Consider the following 20381-nt stretch of genomic DNA (forward strand, 5'->3'; position numbering starts at 1 on the left):
GGGGAATGGTCACACAGTAGTGATGAGGCCCTTGAGGCGCTACCTAACACACTTCCTATCAGGAGACGATGCTGAAGAGTTATGTAACCACGTCTACAGTCCTAATACGAAGCGAGAGGTACCAGGTTTGGTGACAAATACCAAAATTGAATGGGCAATAAAAACGGTTGCTATGTTCAAATCGCCGGGCCCAGATGGGATATGCTCTGCTATGCTGCAGATGGCCGGTGGAACTATTATAGAATAGCTAAGAATAATCTTTGAGGGTTGCATTAAACTGAACCACGTCCCGCAATCTTAGAGAACGGCTCGAGTAGTCTTCATACCGAAAGCTGGAAAATTCAGTCATCTGCACCCGAAAGACTATAGGCCTATTAGTTTGACACCTTTTCTACTCAAAACCCTAGAGAGGTTAGATGTGTACATAAAATCAAAAATGAACGAGGAATTATTCTCTTCAACACAACATGCTTACACCAAATGCAAGTCAATCGATACTGCATTGCACATGGTGGTTATGAATATAGCGAAGCCCTGGAACACCAGGAATATGCCCTAGGTGTTTTTCTAGACATTGCCGGAGCTTTCAACAATGTCTCGAAAAGAGCAATCATGGACAGTCTCTACTCGATTGAGGTTCATCCAGCTTTAACAAAATGGATCGGCTCAGTTGAACCTAACCTAACTTGGCATTTAGCTGTACGTGTTAAATGGAACACGACGGCGACATCTGCCTATCACAACGCATGTGTACAAAAATTTCACGACCTCTGCTTCTTAACTCTTCCAATGATCCATGAGAATTGAGCGTGATATGAAGCTAGAAAACTTACTGGATGATGGCTAGTAATGTGATAATAATCGAAACGCTTTTGACCCTAACTGACTGGCGGATCAGCTTGAAGCAGTTTTTGATGTCAGTCATTTTGACCTTATGAAAACCAAGCGCTATTTTGAGACTCTTTTGTCCTAAGTTCTTGATTTTCCTACAAATTGGAACTTAGGACCATTGGTGTAGGAAAAATCATACCACCAAGCGGGGTATATTTTTCGGTACGTCTTTAATTCAATTTCGAATCAGACAAAGAGCTTGACGAAATCTATCACATCTCTTATAGCAGCTGTATAATTTTGTTTTCCAATTGTATCATTACAAAAGCCAAGTATGGGGCGGAATGCTTATTTACATGAAATTCTCCTTCTTGCCGCCTTTCTCTAGCAACTCTGAAGTGACGCAAGAAGGCTTTTTCGTTCCGGCTCTAAAGAGAGGGTTCTGTTAATATGCCTATCAAAAGGGTATGTGGGGAAAACTTAAAAAAATATACGTTTTTCGAACATATCTGTTCAAATTTGGCCCATTCGTTTTAATAAGCTATCGATTATCGTATCGTATTGTATTAGAAATGTCTTGTTTGGTCGTACCCTGTCTTGCCACTTCACACCAGAAGCAGATACCTTAAGCTAGGTAAGGTTAGATTAGGGTAAGTAATATCGACCATGGTAGAGAGAGCTCACTTAGGCAGCATGACAGCCTGTTTTGGTACAACATAAGGACCTAATAGGTGAGTGAGTAGTAGACATTGGGATCCACCCATTGGTTATTATGTTGCTTAGAGTCATTTATTGATTGTTCAAAACGGTAAAAAAGTCATCAGAGCCTCGATAGGCGTTATCCTGAGTTTATCAAAGCCGCACAGCTTCAATATAGCTTTTCTTTAAAAAGGATTATGAAAAATGTATTATTTTTTTTTTAAACTCCTTCGGATTTTCAGGCTGCATCGCAAAAGTGAATAAAAAAAAATTATGATAATAGATCTATTATTTTCTACAATACGGTTTTCAACAATTGTTCCTTGAGGCTATTTATTGATAACTTTTCAATGTGTGTTTGTTGTTTTATGTTTTATTTAAAAAAAAACGGACTCCCTGCTGAAGACGAAAAAGAAAACATCTTAACGCGTAGGAGAATAAGAAAAACATTAAGTGTTTGTCTTTTATTTATCGGCCGAAAAGCTCCTCTTGAAAAAATGAGTAAAAATCACGACGCACTAAAACCAGACAGGGGAAGTCAGTAGTACAACAACAAAAATGTGACTGTCCTAATAATCCGGTTATGAATTGTAAAGTAATAGGAAGGGAACATTTTTGGTACTATTTTGCAATTTTTACTACCTTAGTAATATAATGTGAGGAAAAAACAAACTCCATATATTTCCTAATTAGAAACGGGGACATAAAAGAAATGAGAAGAGAAGAGGAAACAGGGGAAATGGGAAGAAAAAGAAGAAGTTGAGAAAGGAAGATGGAGAGTGAGCGAAAATAAGAATAAGGTACATATTTTTAGAAAAAGTAGTATAAAGTGGTAACAGAAAGATTAAAAATAAGCATAAGATTAAGAGTAATAGTGAAAGATAGACTTGGATAAGAGGAAGGGCTAGAAGAGTAAGGCGGAAGCGAGAAGATTTACGACACAATGAAAGGGCTAGGGAAATTGAGTGATTTGGATAAACTAGGACATGCAAAGGGAAGAGGAAATAAGAAAGTAAGAGGAATTAGACAGAGGAGAAGCAGGTGATAGAGAAAGTGAGATGTCTAAACGTTCCCAGAGCTGTATAGAATAAAGTTAAGACAAAGTTTTTTTTTTTGATCAGGTAAATCTGTAAGCTCTGATTTGTTGAACCATCATTGCTGTAAAACTTCTGCCGCTATATATTTTTACACCAGCCCATTTTTCTGCCCAATGAGCCTAACATAACGCTTGGTTTTCATAGATAAATGTTGGGTCTTGAGACCGTATACGGTCAATCCAGAGTTTTCATATTACTAGCCTTCGAGACACTCATCCGTAATATTGTTTCACATCGTCAACACTCTCATTGGGGTCAGCAATATGCTTCCGCATTCCTTTGTTGTGGACAATGTGATACTCTGAAGATCACCATTCAGTTCCCAAAATGTCTGAATTTCCTTCCAGGAAAAGGAAATAAACCCTCCCACAAAAGGAAATACAGAACACAATCGTTATTTTCTTGCTCACTTCTTCTTATTTCAGAAAGGCACACACAAACACTACATTTCTTTATGAAATCAATGCTGCAGACAACTCAAGAAGCAACACTTAAATTTATAAGGCCAGTATTGTCTGATGCGACCCCATTTTGTAATATTAACTGCACCTGTCTGGTTTTTTTGCGTCATGCTCCCGCAAAAATATAAATCGAAAACAGCTTCCAAAGAACCTAAAGCTTTGGACTATCACGAAAGGGAAATGTTCAACGATAGGAAGTATTTTTCTCCACGTCAGTTATAATTCCGTTGATTAAATGAATACATGTACTTAAATATACTGATGCTATCTGGCTAATTCAATAATATCGAACCAAATGTCAAGGTTCAGATCACGTCTGTATCAAGCAGCGTTTTTTGGACGATTGGCAATACCAATCTCTGCAATCGAACTTGGAGATAATTTAAGTGTCTTTACATTCGCTATAACTCAAGGAAGTTTCTCACTATAACGATATAAACTTTTTTTGAGAAAAAAATTTGTTTTTAGTAATTTAGCATAAATAACTTAACACGAAAGACAAAAACGCCTTTAAAATTTATTGCATAATACTAAATTACTTACTTACTTACTTAATTGGCGATTAACCTTTTAAACGGTTATGGCCGTCCAACAAGGCGCGCCAGTCGCTACTTCTGTCTGCCAACGGGCGCCAATTGGTCACACCAAGGGAGTTTAAATCGTTTTCTACCTGGTCCTTTCAACCGAGTGAGGACCGCGCTCTACCTCTGCTTACACAGGCGGGCTCCGATAGAAACACTTTCTTACCCGGAGCGTCATCTTTCATTCGCCTAACATGGCCTAGCCAGCGCAGCCGCTGAGTTTTAATTCGCTGGACTAGGTTGATTTCTGCGTATAGCTCGTAGAGCTCATCGCTAAATCTTTTTCGGTACTCGCCATCGCCAACGCGTAGAGGTCCATAAATTTTTCCAAGACGTTTTCTCTCGAACACTCGCAGAGCCGTGTCTTCTCATGTTGTCATGGTCCATATTTCTGCACCATATAGCAGGACGGAAACGATAAGTGACTTGTAGAGTATGATTTCCGTTTGCCGACAGAGGACTTTACTTTTCAATTGCCTGCCCAGTCCAAAGTAGCATTTATTGGCAAGAGTGATTCTTCGCTGGATTTCAGAGCTGATGTTGTTGCCAGTGTTCGTGCTGGTTCCTATAAACGAAGTATTTTACTATTTCCAAATTATGGCTGCCAACAGTGGCGTGGTTGCCAAGGTGCATATGTATTACATAATTACGCAAAAAACCGTCGTATGCAATTAGTCCAACATAATTATTGAGCCAAGGTTTACTTCGTTGTGTATTTATGTATGTAAGTAAATATGTGTGAATACGACTTTACATAAAAAATCTTTAGAAACTAATGCGAATAGGAAAGTTAATTAACTCATATAATTAGCTTCTTTTTTATATACAAAGAGCACGCTTAATTGCCTACATCTTTCGTTTGGTCTATTTTTACTTTTGTCCTATTTTTATACTCAGCTGAGCAGAGCTCATAGAGTTTATCAACTTTGCTCGTATAACGGTAATCTTTAACGGAATAAACTTATCGAGATAGATATAGACTTCTATATATCAAAATGATCTGGGCGAAAAAAGAAATTTATTTAGCCATGTCGGTCCGTCCGTCCGTCTGTCCGTCCGCCCGCAAACGCGATAACTTGAGTTAGTTTTGAGGTATCTTGATGAAATTTGGTATGTAGGTTCCTGGGCACTCATCTCAGATCGCTGTTTAAAATGAACGAAATCGGACTATAACAATGCCCATTTTTTCGATATCGAAAATTTCGAAAACCCCAAAAAGTGCGATAATTCATTACCAAAGACGGATAAAGCGATGAAACTTGGTATATGGGTTGACCTTATGACGTGGAAGAGAAAATTAGTAAAGTTTCGGATAATGGACGTGGCACCGCCCATTTTTGAAAGAAGGTAATTTGAAAGGTTTGCAAGCCGCAATTTGGCATTCGATGAAGATATCATGATGAAATTTGGCAAGAGCGTTACTCCTGTTCGTATATATGTGCTAAATAAAAGTTTGCAAAATCGGATGACGAACACGCCCACTTTATAAAAACAAATTTTTTAAGTCAAATTATAACAAAAATTTAATATCTTTGGAGTATATAAGTAAATTATGTCAACATTCGACTCCAGTAATGATAAGGTGCAACAAAATACAAAAATATAGGAAAATTTCAAAATGGGCGTGGCTCCACCCATTTTCATTTAATTTGTCTAGAATACTTTTAATGCCATAAGTCGAACAAAAATTAACCAATCCTTGTGAAATTTGGTAGGAGCATAGATTCTATGACGATAACTGTTTTCTGTGGAAATGGGTGAAATCGGTTGAAGCTACGCCTAGTTTTTATCAAAACCCCTTGAATATTGGCAGGAATACTGTTCGTGGTATTACATGTATAAATAAATTAGCGTTACCCGACAGATGATGTTCTGGGTCACCCTGGTCCACATTTTGGTCGATATCTCGAAAAGGCGTCCACCTATAGAACTAAGGCCCACTCCCATTTAAAATAATCATTAACACCTTTCGTTTGATACCCATATCGTACAAGCACATTCTAGAGTCACCCCTGGTCCACGTTATGGCGATATCTCGAAAAGGCGTCCCGTATAGAACTAAGGCTCACTCCCATTTAAAATAATCATTAACACCTTTCATTTGAAACCCATATCGTACAAACAAATTCTAGAGTTACCCCTGGTCCACCTTTATGGCGATATCTCGAAAAGGCGTCCACCTATAGAACTAAGGCCCACTCCCTTTAAAAATACTCATTAACATCTTTCATTTGATACCCATAAAGTACAAGCAAATTCTAGAGTCACCCCTGGTCCACATTTATGGCGATATCTCGAAGAGCCATCCACCTATAGAACTAAGGCCCACTGCCACTTAAAATACTCATTAACACCTTTCGTTTGATACCCATAACGTACGAACACATTCTGGAGTCACCCCTGGTCCACATTTATGGCGACATCTCGAAAAGACGTCCACCTATAGAACTAAGGCTCACTCCCTTTAAAAATACTCATTAACACCTTTCATTTGATACCCATATCGTACAAACACGTTCTAGGGTCACCCCTGGTCCACATTTATGGCGATATCTCGAAAAGGCGTCCCCCTATAGAACTAAGGCTCACTCCCTTTAAAAATACTCATTAACACCTTTCATTTGAAACCCATATCGTACAAACAAATTCTAGAGTCACCCCTGGTCCACCTTTATGGCGATATCTCGAAAAGGCGTCCACCTATAGAACTAAGGCCCACTCCCTTTAAAAATACTCATTAACACCTTTCGTTTGATACCCTTATCGTACAAACACGTTCTAGGGTCACCCCTGGTCCACATTTATGGCGATATCTCGAAAAGGCGTCACCCTATAGAACTAAGGCCCACTCCCTTTAAAAATACTCATTAACACCTTTCGTTTGATACCCTTATCGTACAAACACGTTCTAGGGTCACCCCTGGTCCACCTTTATGGCGATATCTCGAAAAGGCGTCCACCTATAGAACTAAGGCCCACTCCCTTTAAAAATACTCATTAACACTTTCGTTTGATACCCATATCGTACAAACACGTTCTAGGGTCACCCCTGGTCCACACTTATGGCGATATCTCGAAAAGGCGTCACCCTATAGAACTAAGGCTCACTCCCTTTAAAAATACTCATTAACACCTTTCGTTTGATACCCTTATCGTACAAACACGTTCTAGGGTCACCCCTGGTCCACATTTATGGCGATATCTCGAAAAGGCGTCACCCTATAGAACTAAGGCTCACTCCCTTTAAAAATACTCATTAACACCTTTCATTTGAAACCCATATCGTACAAACAAATTCTAGGGTCACCCCTGGTCCACCTTTATGGCGATATCTCGAAAAGGCGTCCACCTATAGAACTAAGGCCCACTCCCTTTAAAAATACTCATTAACACTTTCGTTTGATACCCATATCGTACAAACACGTTCTAGGGTCACCCCTGGTCCACATTTATGGCGATATCTCGAAAAGGCGTCACCCTATAGAACTAAGGCTCACTCCCTTTAAAAATACTCATTAACACCTTTCATTTGAAACCCATATCGTACAAACAAATTCTAGGGTCACCCCTGGTCCACCTTTATGGCGATATCTCGAAAAGGCGTCCACCTATAGAACTAAGGCCCACTCCCTTTAAAAATACTCATTAACACCTTTCGTTTGATACCCTTATCGTACAAACACGTTCTAGGGTCACCCCTGGTCCACATTTATGGCGATATCTCGAAAAGGCGTCCCCCTATAGAACTAAGGCTCACTCCCTTTAAAAATACTCATTAACACCTTTCATTTGAAACCCATATCGTACAAACAAATTCTAGAGTCACCCCTGGTCCACCTTTATGGCGATATCTCGAAAAGGCGTCCACCTATAGAACTAAGGCCCACTCCCTTTAAAAATACTCATTAACACTTTCGTTTGATACCCATATCGTACAAACACGTTCTAGGGTCACCCCTGGTCCACATTTATGGCGATATCTCGAAAAGGCGTCCCCCTATAGAACTAAGGCTCACTCCGTTTAAAAATACTCATTAACACCTTTCATTTGAAACCCATATCATACAAACAAATTCTAGAGTCACCCCTGGTCCACCTTTATGGCGATATCTCGAAAAGGCGTCCACCTATAGAACTAAGGCCCACTCCCATTTAAAATACTCATTAACACCTTTCATTTGAAACCCATATCGTACAAACAAATTCTAGAGTCACCCCTGGTCCACCTTTATGGCGATATCTCGAAAAGGCGTCCACCTATAGAACTAAGGCCCACTCCCTTTAAAAATACTCATTAACACCTTTCGTTTGATACCCTTATCGTACAAACACATTCTAGAGTCACCCACCTGGTCCACCTTTATGGCGATATCTCGAAAAGTCGTCCACCTATAGAACTAAGGCCCACTCCCACTTAAAATACTCATTAATACCTTTCGTTTGATACCCATAACGTACAAACACGTTCTAGGGTCACCCCTGGTCCACATTTATGGCGATATCTCGAAAAGGCGTCCCCCTATAGAACTAAGGCTCACTCCGTTTAAAAATACTCATTAACACCTTTCATTTGAAACCCATATCGTACAAACAAATTCTAGAGTCACCCCTGGTCCACCTTTACGGCGATATCTCAAAAAGGCGTCCACCTATAGAACTAAGGCCCACTCCCTTTAAAAATACTCATTAACACCTTTCGTTTGATACCCTTATCGTACAAACACATTCTAGAGTCACCCACCTGGTCCACCTTTATGGCGATATCTCGAAAAGTCGTCCACCTATAGAACTAAGGCCCACTCCCACTTAAAATACTCATTAACACCTTTCGTTTGATACCCATAACGTACAAACACGTTCTAGGGTCACCCCTGGTCCACATTTATGGCGATATCCCGAAATGGTGTCCACCTATAGAACTATGGCCCACTCCCATTTAAAATACTCATTAACACCTCTCATTTGATACCCATATCGTACAAACGCATTCTAGAGTCACCCCTGGTCCACCTTTATGGCGATATCTCGAAAAGGCGACCACCTATACAACTACCACCACTCCCTTTTAAAACCCTCATTAATACCTTTAATTTGATACCCATATCGTACAAACAAATTCTAGGGTCACACCTGGTCCGCCTTTATGGCGATATCTCGAAAAGGCGTCCACCTATAGAACTAAGGCTCACTCCCTTTAAAAATACTCATTAACACCTTTCGTTTGATACCCTTATCGTACAAACACGTTCTAGGGTCACCCCTGGTCCACCTTTATGGCGATATCTCGAAAAGGCGTCCATATATAGAACTAAGGCTCACTCCCTTTAAAAACACTCATTAACACCTTTCATTTGAAACCCATATCGTACAAACAAATTCTAGAGTCACCCCTGGTCCACCTTTATGGCGATATCTCGAAAAGGCGTCCACCTATAGAACTAAGGCCCACTCCCTTTAAAAATACTCATTAACACTTTCGTTTGATACCCATATCGTACAAACACGTTCTAGGGTCACCCCTGGTCCACATTTATGGCGATATCTCGAAAAGGCGTGCCCCTATAGAACTAAGGCTCACTCCCTTTAAAAATACTTATTAACACCTTTCGTTTGATACCCTTATCGTACAAACACATTCTAGAGTCACCCACCTGGTCCACCTTTATAGCGATATCTCGAAAAGTCGTCCACCTATAGAACTAAGGCCCACTCCCATTTAAAATACTCATTAACACCTTTCATTTGAAACCCATATCGTACAAACAAATTCTAGAGTCACCCCTGGTCCACCTTTATGGCGATATCTCGAAAAGGCGTCCCCCTATAGAACTAAGGCTCACTCCCTTTAAAAATACTCATTAACACCTTTCATTTGAAACCCATATCGTACAAACAAATTCTAGAGTCACCCCTGGTCCACCTTTATGGCGATATCTCGAAAAGGCGTCCACCTATAGAACTAAGGCCCACTCCCTTTAAAAATACTCATTAACACTTTCGTTTGATACCCATATCGTACAAACACGTTCTAGGGTCACCCCTGGTCCACATTTATGGCGATATCTCGAAAAGTCGTCACCCTATAGAACTAAGGCTCACTCCCTTTAAAAATACTCATTAACACCTTTCGTTTGATACCCTTATCGTACAAACACGTTCTAGGGTCACCCCTGGTCCACCTTTATGGCGATATCTCGAAAAGGCGTCCATCTATAGAACTAAGGCCCACTCCCTTTAAAAATACTCATTAACACCTTTCATTTGAAACCCATATCATACAAACAAATTCTAGAGTCACCCCTGGTCCACCTTTATGGCGATATCTCGAAAAGGCGTCCACCTATAGAACTAAGGCCCACTCCCTTTAAAAATATTCATTAACACCTTTCGTTTGATACCCATAACGTACAAACACGTTCTAGGGTCACCCCTGGTTCACATTTATGGCGATATCCCGAAATGGCGTCCACCTATAGAACTATGGCCCACTCCCATTTAAAATACTCATTAACACCTTTCATTTGAAACCCATATCGTACAAACAAATTCTAGAGTCACCCCTGGTCCACCTTTATGGCGATATCTCGAAAAGGCGTCCACCTATAGAACTAAGGCCCACTCCCTTTAAAAATACTCATTAACACCTTTCGTTTGATACCCTTATCGTACAAACACGTTCTAGGGTCACCCCTGGTCCACATTTATGGCGATATCTCGAAAAGGCGTCCACCTATAGAACTAAGGCCCACTCCCTTTAAAAATACTCATTAACACCTTTCGTTTGATACCCTTATCGTACAAACACATTCTAGAGTCACCCACCTGGTCCACCTTTATGGCGATATCTCGAAAAGTCGTCCACCTATAGAATTAAGGCCCACTCCCACTTAAAATACTTATTAACACCTGTCGTTTGATACCCGTATCGTACAAACACGTTCTAGGGTCACCCCTGGTCCGCCTTTATGGCGATATCTCGAAAAGGCGTCCACCTATAGAACTAAGGCCCACTCCCTTTAAAAATACTCATTAACACCTTTCGTTTGATACCCTTATCGTACAAACACATTCTAGAGTCACCCACCTGGTCCACCTTTATGGCGATATCTCGAAAAGTCGTCCACCTATAGAATTAAGGCCCACTCCCACTTAAAATACTCATTAACACCTATCGTTTGATACCCGTATCGTACAAACACGTTCTAGGGTCACCCCTGGTCCGCCTTTATGGCGATATCTCGAAAAGGCGTCCACCTATAGAACTAAGGCCCACTCCCTTTAAAAATACTCATTAACACCTTTCGTTTGATACCCTTATCGTACAAACACGTTCTAGGGTCACCCCTGGTCCACATTTATGGCGATATCTCGAAAAGGCGTCACCCTATAGAACTAAGGCTCACTCCCTTTAAAAATACTCATTAACACCTTTCGTTTGATACCCTTATCGTACAAACACGTTCTAGGGTCACCCCTGGTCCACCTTTATGGCGATATCTCGAAAAGGCGTCCATCTATAGAACTAAGGCCCACTCCCTTTAAAAATACTCATTAACACTTTCGTTTGATACCCATATCGTACAAACACGTTCTAGGGTCACCCCTGGTCCACATTTATGGCGATATCTCGAAAAGGCGTCCCCCTATAGAACTAAGGCTCACTCCCTTTAAAAATACTCATTAACACCTTTCATTTGAAACCCATATCGTACAAACAAATTCTAGAGTCACCCCTGGTCCACCTTTATGGCGATATCTCCAAAAGGCGTCCACCTATAGAACTAAGGCCCACTCCCTTTAAAAATACTCATTAACACATTTCGTTTGATACCCTTATCGTATAAACACATTCTAGAGTCACCCACCTGGTCCACCTTTATGGCGATATCTCGAAAAGTCGTCCACCTATAGAACTAAGGCCCACTCCCACTTAAAATACTCATTAACACCTTTCGTTTGATACCCATAACGTACAAACACGTTCTAGGGTCACCCCTGGTCCACATTTATGGCGATATCCCGAAATGGCGTCCACCTATAGAACTATGGCCCACTCCCATTTAAAATACTCATTAACACCTTTCATTTGAAACCCATATCATACAAACAAATTCTAGAGTCACCCCTGGTCCACCTTTATGGCGATATCTCGAAAAGGCGTCCACCTATAGAACTAAGGCCCACTCCCTTCAAAAATACTCATTAACACCTTTCGTTTGATACCCTTATCGTACAAACACGTTCTAGGGTCACCCCTGGTCCACATTTATGGCGATATCTCGAAAAGGCGTCACCCTATAGAACTAAGGCTCACTCCCTTTAAAAATACTCATTAACACCTTTCGTTTGATACCCTTATCGTACAAACACGTTCTAGGGTCACCCCTGGTCCACCTTTATGGCGATATCTCGAAAAGGCGTCCACCTATAGAACTAAGGCCCACTCCCTTTAAAAATACTCATTAACACTTTCGTTTGATACCCATATCGTACAAACACGTTCTAGGGTCACCCCTGGTCCACATTTATGGCGATATCTCGAAAAGGCGTCCACCTATAGAACTAAGGCCCACTCCCTTCAAAAATACTCATTAACACCTTTCGTTTGATACCCTTATCGTACAAACACGTTCTAGGGTCACCCCTGGTCCACATTTATGGCGATATCTCGAAAAGGCGTCACCCTATAGAACTAAGGCTCACTCCGTTTATAAATACTCATTAACACCTTTCATTTGAAACCCATATCATACAAACAAATTCTAGAGTCACCCCTGGTCCACCTTTATGGCGATATCTCGAAAAGGCGTCCACCTATAGAACTAAGGCCCACTCCGTTTATAAATACTCATTAACACCTTTCGTTTGATACCCTTATCGTACAAACACGTTCTAGGGTCACCCCTGGTCCACATTTATGGCGATATCTCGAAAAGGCGTCACCCTATAGAACTAAGGCTCACTCCGTTTATAAATACTCATTAACACCTTTCGTTTGATACCCTTATCGTACAAACACGTTCTAGGGTCACCCCTGGTCCACATTTATGGCGATATCTCGAAAAGGCGTCACCCTATAGAACTAAGGCTCACTCCGTTTATAAATACTCATTAACACCTTTCATTTGAAACCCATATCATACAAACAAATTCTAGAGTCACCCCTGGTCCACCTTTATGGCGATATCTCGAAAAGGCGTCACCCTATAGAACTAAGGCTCACTCCCTTTAAAAATACTCATTAACACCTTTCGTTTGATACCCATAACGTACAAACACGTTCTAGGGTCACCCCTGGTCCACATTTATGGCGATATCCCGAAATGGCGTCCACCTATAGAACTATGGCCCACTCCCATTTAAAATACTCATTAACACCTTTCATTTGAAACCCATATCATACAAACAAATTCTAGAGTCACCCCTGGTCCACCTTTATGGCGATATCTCGAAAAGGCGTCCACCTATAGAACTAAGGCCCACTCCCTTCAAAAATACTCATTAACACCTTTCGTTTGATACCCTTATCGTACAAACACGTTCTAGGGTCACCCCTGGTCCACATTTATGGCGATATCTCGAAAAGGCGTCACCCTATAGAACTAAGGCTCACTCCGTTTATAAATACTCATTAACACCTTTCGTTTGATACCCTTATCGTACAAACACGTTCTAGGGTCACCCCTGGTCCACATTTATGGCGATATCTCGAAAAGGCGTCACCCTATAGAACTAAGGCTCACTCCGTTTATAAATACTCATTAACACCTTTCATTTGAAACCCATATCATACAAACAAATTCTAGAGTCACCCCTGGTCCACCTTTATGGCGATATCTCGAAAAGGCGTCCACCTATAGAACTAAGGCCCACTCCCTTCAAAAATACTCATTAACACCTTTCGTTTGATACCCTTATCGTACAAACACGTTCTAGGGTCACCCCTGGTCCACATTTATGGCGATATCTCGAAAAGGCGTCACCCTATAGAACTAAGGCTCACTCCGTTTATAAATACTCATTAACACCTTTCGTTTGATACCCTTATCGTACAAACACGTTCTAGGGTCACCCCTGGTCCACATTTATGGCGATATCTCGAAAAGGCGTCACCCTATAGAACTAAGGCTCACTCCGTTTATAAATACTCATTAACACCTTTCGTTTGATACCCTTATCGTACAAACACGTTCTAGGGTCACCCCTGGTCCACATTTATGGCGATATCTCGAAAAGGCGTCACCCTATAGAACTAAGGCTCACTCCGTTTATAAATACTCATTAACACCTTTCATTTGAAACCCATATCATACAAACAAATTCTAGAGTCACCCCTGGTCCACCTTTATGGCGATATCTCGAAAAGGCGTCCACCTATAGAACTAAGGCCCACTCCGTTTATAAATACTCATTAACACCTTTCGTTTGATACCCTTATCGTACAAACACGTTCTAGGGTCACCCCTGGTCCACATTTATGGCGATATCTCGAAAAGGCGTCACCCTATAGAACTAAGGCTCACTCCGTTTATAAATACTCATTAACACCTTTCGTTTGATACCCTTATCGTACAAACACGTTCTAGGGTCACCCCTGGTCCACATTTATGGCGATATCTCGAAAAGGCGTCACCCTATAGAACTAAGGCTCACTCCGTTTATAAATACTCATTAACACCTTTCATTTGAAACCCATATCATACAAACAAATTCTAGAGTCACCCCTGGTCCACCTTTATGGCGATATCTCGAAAAGGCGTCACCCTATAGAACTAAGGCTCACTCCCTTTAAAAATACTCATTAACACCTTTCGTTTGATACCCATAACGTACAAACACGTTCTAGGGTCACCCCTGGTCCACATTTATGGCGATATCCCGAAATGGCGTCCACCTATAGAACTATGGCCCACTCCCATTTAAAATACTCATTAACACCTTTCATTTGAAACCCATATCATACAAACAAATTCTAGAGTCACCCCTGGTCCACCTTTATGGCGATATCTCGAAAAGGCGTCCACCTATAGAACTAAGGCCCACTCCCTTCAAAAATACTCATTAACACCTTTCGTTTGATACCCTTATCGTACAAACACGTTCTAGGGTCACCCCTGGTCCACATTTATGGCGATATCTCGAAAAGGCGTCACCCTATAGAACTAAGGCTCACTCCGTTTATAAATACTCATTAACACCTTTCATTTGAAACCCATATCATACAAACAAATTCTAGAGTCACCCCTGGTCCACCTTTATGGCGATATCTCGAAAAGGCGTCCACCTATAGAACTAAGGCCCACTCCGTTTATAAATACTCATTAACACCTTTCGTTTGATACCCTTATCGTACAAACACGTTCTAGGGTCACCCCTGGTCCACATTTATGGCGATATCTCGAAAAGGCGTCACCCTATAGAACTAAGGCTCACTCCGTTTATAAATACTCATTAACACCTTTCATTTGAAACCCATATCATACAAACAAATTCTAGAGTCACCCCTGGTCCACCTTTATGGCGATATCTCGAAAAGGCGTCACCCTATAGAACTAAGGCTCACTCCCTTTAAAAATACTCATTAACACCTTTCGTTTGATACCCTTATCGTACAAACACGTTCTAGGGTCACCCCTGGTCCACCTTTATGGCGATATCTCGAAAAGGCGTCCACCTATAGAACTAAGGCCCACTCCCTTTAAAAATACTCATTAACACCTTTCATTTGAAACCCATATCATACAAACAAATTCTAGAGTCACCCCTGGTCCACCTTTATGGCGATATCTCGAAAAGGCGTCCACCTATAGAACTAAGGCCCACTCCCTTCAAAAATACTCATTAACACCTTTCGTTTGATACCCTTATCGTACAAACACGTTCTAGGGTCACCCCTGGTCCACATTTATGGCGATATCTCGAAAAGGCGTCACCCTATAGAACTAAGGCTCACTCCGTTTATAAATACTCATTAACACCTTTCATTTGAAACCCATATCATACAAACAAATTCTAGAGTCACCCCTGGTCCACCTTTATGGCGATATCTCGAAAAGGCGTCCACCTATAGAACTAAGGCCCACTCCGTTTATAAATACTCATTAACACCTTTCGTTTGATACCCTTATCGTACAAACACGTTCTAGGGTCACCCCTGGTCCACATTTATGGCGATATCTCGAAAAGGCGTCACCCTATAGAACTAAGGCTCACTCCGTTTATAAATACTCATTAACACCTTTCGTTTGATACCCTTATCGTACAAACACGTTCTAGGGTCACCCCTGGTCCACATTTATGGCGATATCTCGAAAAGGCGTCACCCTATAGAACTAAGGCTCACTCCGTTTATAAATACTCATTAACACCTTTCATTTGAAACCCATATCATACAAACAAATTCTAGAGTCACCCCTGGTCCACCTTTATGGCGATATCTCGAAAAGGCGTCACCCTATAGAACTAAGGCTCACTCCCTTTAAAAATACTCATTAACACCTTTCGTTTGATACCCATAACGTACAAACACGTTCTAGGGTCACCCCTGGTCCACATTTATGGCGATATCCCGAAATGGCGTCCACCTATAGAACTATGGCCCACTCCCATTTAAAATACTCATTAACACCTTTCATTTGAAACCCATATCATACAAACAAATTCTAGAGTCACCCCTGGTCCACCTTTATGGCGATATCTCGAAAAGGCGTCCACCTATAGAACTAAGGCCCACTCCCTTCAAAAATACTCATTAACACCTTTCGTTTGATACCCTTATCGTACAAACACGTTCTAGGGTCACCCCTGGTCCACATTTATGGCGATATCTCGAAAAGGCGTCACCCTATAGAACTAAGGCTCACTCCGTTTATAAATACTCATTAACACCTTTCATTTGAAACCCATATCATACAAACAAATTCTAGAGTCACCCCTGGTCCACCTTTATGGCGATATCTCGAAAAGGCGTCCACCTATAGAACTAAGGCCCACTCCGTTTATAAATACTCATTAACACCTTTCGTTTGATACCCTTATCGTACAAACACGTTCTAGGGTCACCCCTGGTCCACATTTATGGCGATATCTCGAAAAGGCGTCACCCTATAGAACTAAGGCTCACTCCGTTTATAAATACTCATTAACACCTTTCATTTGAAACCCATATCATACAAACAAATTCTAGAGTCACCCCTGGTCCACCTTTATGGCGATATCTCGAAAAGGCGTCACCCTATAGAACTAAGGCTCACTCCCTTTAAAAATACTCATTAACACCTTTCGTTTGATACCCTTATCGTACAAACACGTTCTAGGGTCACCCCTGGTCCACCTTTATGGCGATATCTCGAAAAGGCGTCCACCTATAGAACTAAGGCCCACTCCCTTTAAAAATACTCATTAACACCTTTCATTTGAAACCCATATCATACAAACAAATTCTAGAGTCACCCCTGGTCCACCTTTATGGCGATATCTCGAAAAGGCGTCCACCTATAGAACTAAGGCCCACTCCCTTCAAAAATACTCATTAACACCTTTCGTTTGATACCCTTATCGTACAAACACGTTCTAGGGTCACCCCTGGTCCACATTTATGGCGATATCTCGAAAAGGCGTCACCCTATAGAACTAAGGCTCACTCCGTTTATAAATACTCATTAACACCTTTCATTTGAAACCCATATCATACAAACAAATTCTAGAGTCACCCCTGGTCCACCTTTATGGCGATATCTCGAAAAGGCGTCCACCTATAGAACTAAGGCCCACTCCCTTTAAAAATATTCATTAACACCTTTCGTTTGATACCCATAACGTACAAACACGTTCTAGGGTCACCCCTGGTTCACATTTATGGCGATATCTCGAAATGGCGTCCACCTATAGAACTATGGCCCACTCCCATTTAAAATACTCATTAACACCTTTCATTTGAAACCCATATCGTACAAACAAATTCTAGAGTCACCCCTGGTCCACCTTTATGGCGATATCTCGAAAAGGCGTCCACCTATAGAACTAAGGCCCACTCCCTTTAAAAATACTCATTAACACCTTTCGTTTGATACCCTTATCGTACAAACACGTTCTAGGGTCACCCCTGGTCCACATTTATGGCGATATCTCGAAAAGGCGTCCACCTATAGAACTAAGGCCCACTCCCTTTAAAAATACTCATTAACACCTTTCGTTTGATACCCTTATCGTACAAACACATTCTAGAGTCACCCACCTGGTCCACCTTTATGGCGATATCTCGAAAAGTCGTCCACCTATAGAATTAAGGCCCACTCCCACTTAAAATACTTATTAACACCTGTCGTTTGATACCCGTATCGTACAAACACGTTCTAGGGTCACCCCTGGTCCGCCTTTATGGCGATATCTCGAAAAGGCGTCCACCTATAGAACTAAGGCCCACTCCCTTTAAAAATACTCATTAACACCTTTCGTTTGATACCCTTATCGTACAAACACATTCTAGAGTCACCCACCTGGTCCACCTTTATGGCGATATCTCGAAAAGTCGTCCACCTATAGAATTAAGGCCCACTCCCACTTAAAATACTCATTAACACCTATCGTTTGATACCCGTATCGTACAAACACGTTCTAGGGTCACCCCTGGTCCGCCTTTATGGCGATATCTCGAAAAGGCGTCCACCTATAGAACTAAGGCCCACTCCCTTTAAAAATACTCATTAACACCTTTCGTTTGATACCCTTATCGTACAAACACGTTCTAGGGTCACCCCTGGTCCACATTTATGGCGATATCTCGAAAAGGCGTCACCCTATAGAACTAAGGCTCACTCCCTTTAAAAATACTCATTAACACCTTTCGTTTGATACCCTTATCGTACAAACACGTTCTAGGGTCACCCCTGGTCCACCTTTATGGCGATATCTCGAAAAGGCGTCCATCTATTGAACTAAGGCCCACTCCCTTTAAAAATACTCATTAACACTTTCGTTTGATACCCATATCGTACAAACACGTTCTAGGGTCACCCCTGGTCCACATTTATGGCGATATCTCGAAAAGGCGTCCCCCTATAGAACTAAGGCTCACTCCCTTTAAAAATACTCATTAACACCTTTCATTTGAAACCCATATCGTACAAACAAATTCTAGAGTCACCCCTGGTCCACCTTTATGGCGATATCTCCAAAAGGCGTCCACCTATAGAACTAAGGCCCACTCCCTTTAAAAATACTCATTAACACATTTCGTTTGATACCCTTATCGTATAAACACATTCTAGAGTCACCCACCTGGTCCACCTTTATGGCGATATCTCGAAAAGTCGTCCACCTATAGAACTAAGGCCCACTCCCACTTAAAATACTCATTAACACCTTTCGTTTGATACCCATAACGTACAAACACGTTCTAGGGTCACCCCTGGTCCACATTTATGGCGATATCCCGAAATGGCGTCCACCTATAGAACTATGGCCCACTCCCATTTAAAATACTCATTAACACCTTTCATTTGAAACCCATATCGTACAAACAAATTCTAGAGTCACCCCTGGTCCACCTTTATGGCGATATCTCGAAAAGGCGTCCACCTATAGAACTAAGGCCCACTCCCTTCAAAAATACTCATTAACACCTTTCGTTTGATACCCTTATCGTACAAACACGTTCTAGGGTCACCCCTGGTCCACATTTATGGCGATATCTCGAAAAGGCGTCACCCTATAGAACTAAGGCTCACTCCCTTTAAAAATACTCATTAACACCTTTCGTTTGATACCCTTATCGTACAAACACGTTCTAGGGTCACCCCTGGTCCACCTTTATGGCGATATCTCGAAAAGGCGTCCACCTATAGAACTAAGGCCCACTCCCTTTAAAAATACTCATTAACACTTTCGTTTGATACCCATATCGTACAAACACGTTCTAGGGTCACCCCTGGTCCACATTTATGGCGATATCTCGAAAAGGCGTCCCCCTATAGAACTAAGGCTCACTCCCTTTAAAAATACTCATTAACACCTTTCATTTGAAACCCATATCGTACAAACAAATTCTAGAGTCACCCCTGGTCCACCTTTATGGCGATATCTCGAAAAGGCGTCCACCTATAGAACTAAGGCCCACTCCCTTTAAAAATACTCATTAACACATTTCGTTTGATACCCTTATCGTACAAACACGTTCTAGGGTCACCCCTGGTCCACATTTATGGCGATATCTCGAAAAGGCGTCACCCTATAGAACTAAGGCTCACTCCCTTTAAAAATACTCATTAACACCTTTCGTTTGATACCCTTATCGTACAAACACGTTCTAGGGTCACCCCTGGTCCACCTTTATGGCGATATCTCGAAAAGGCGTCCACCTATAGAACTAAGGCCCACTCCCTTTAAAAATACTCATTAACACCTTTCGTTTGATACCCTTATCGTACAAACACGTTCTAGGGTCACCCCTGGTCCACATTTATGGCGATATCTCGAAAAGGCGTCACCCTATAGAACTAAGGCTCACTCCCTTTAAAAATACTCATTAACACCTTTCGTTTGATACCCTTATCGTACAAACACGTTCTAGGGTCACCCCTGGTCCACCTTTATGGCGATATCTCGAAAAGGCGTCCACCTATAGAACTAAGGCCCACTCCCTTTAAAAATACTCATTAACACTTTCGTTTGATACCCATATCGTACAAACACGTTCTAGGGTCACCCCTGGT

Source organism: Eurosta solidaginis, chromosome 3, assembly GCF_040869045.1.
Source record: "Eurosta solidaginis isolate ZX-2024a chromosome 3, ASM4086904v1, whole genome shotgun sequence".
NCBI classification, from domain to species: Eukaryota; Metazoa; Arthropoda; class Insecta; order Diptera; family Tephritidae; genus Eurosta; species Eurosta solidaginis.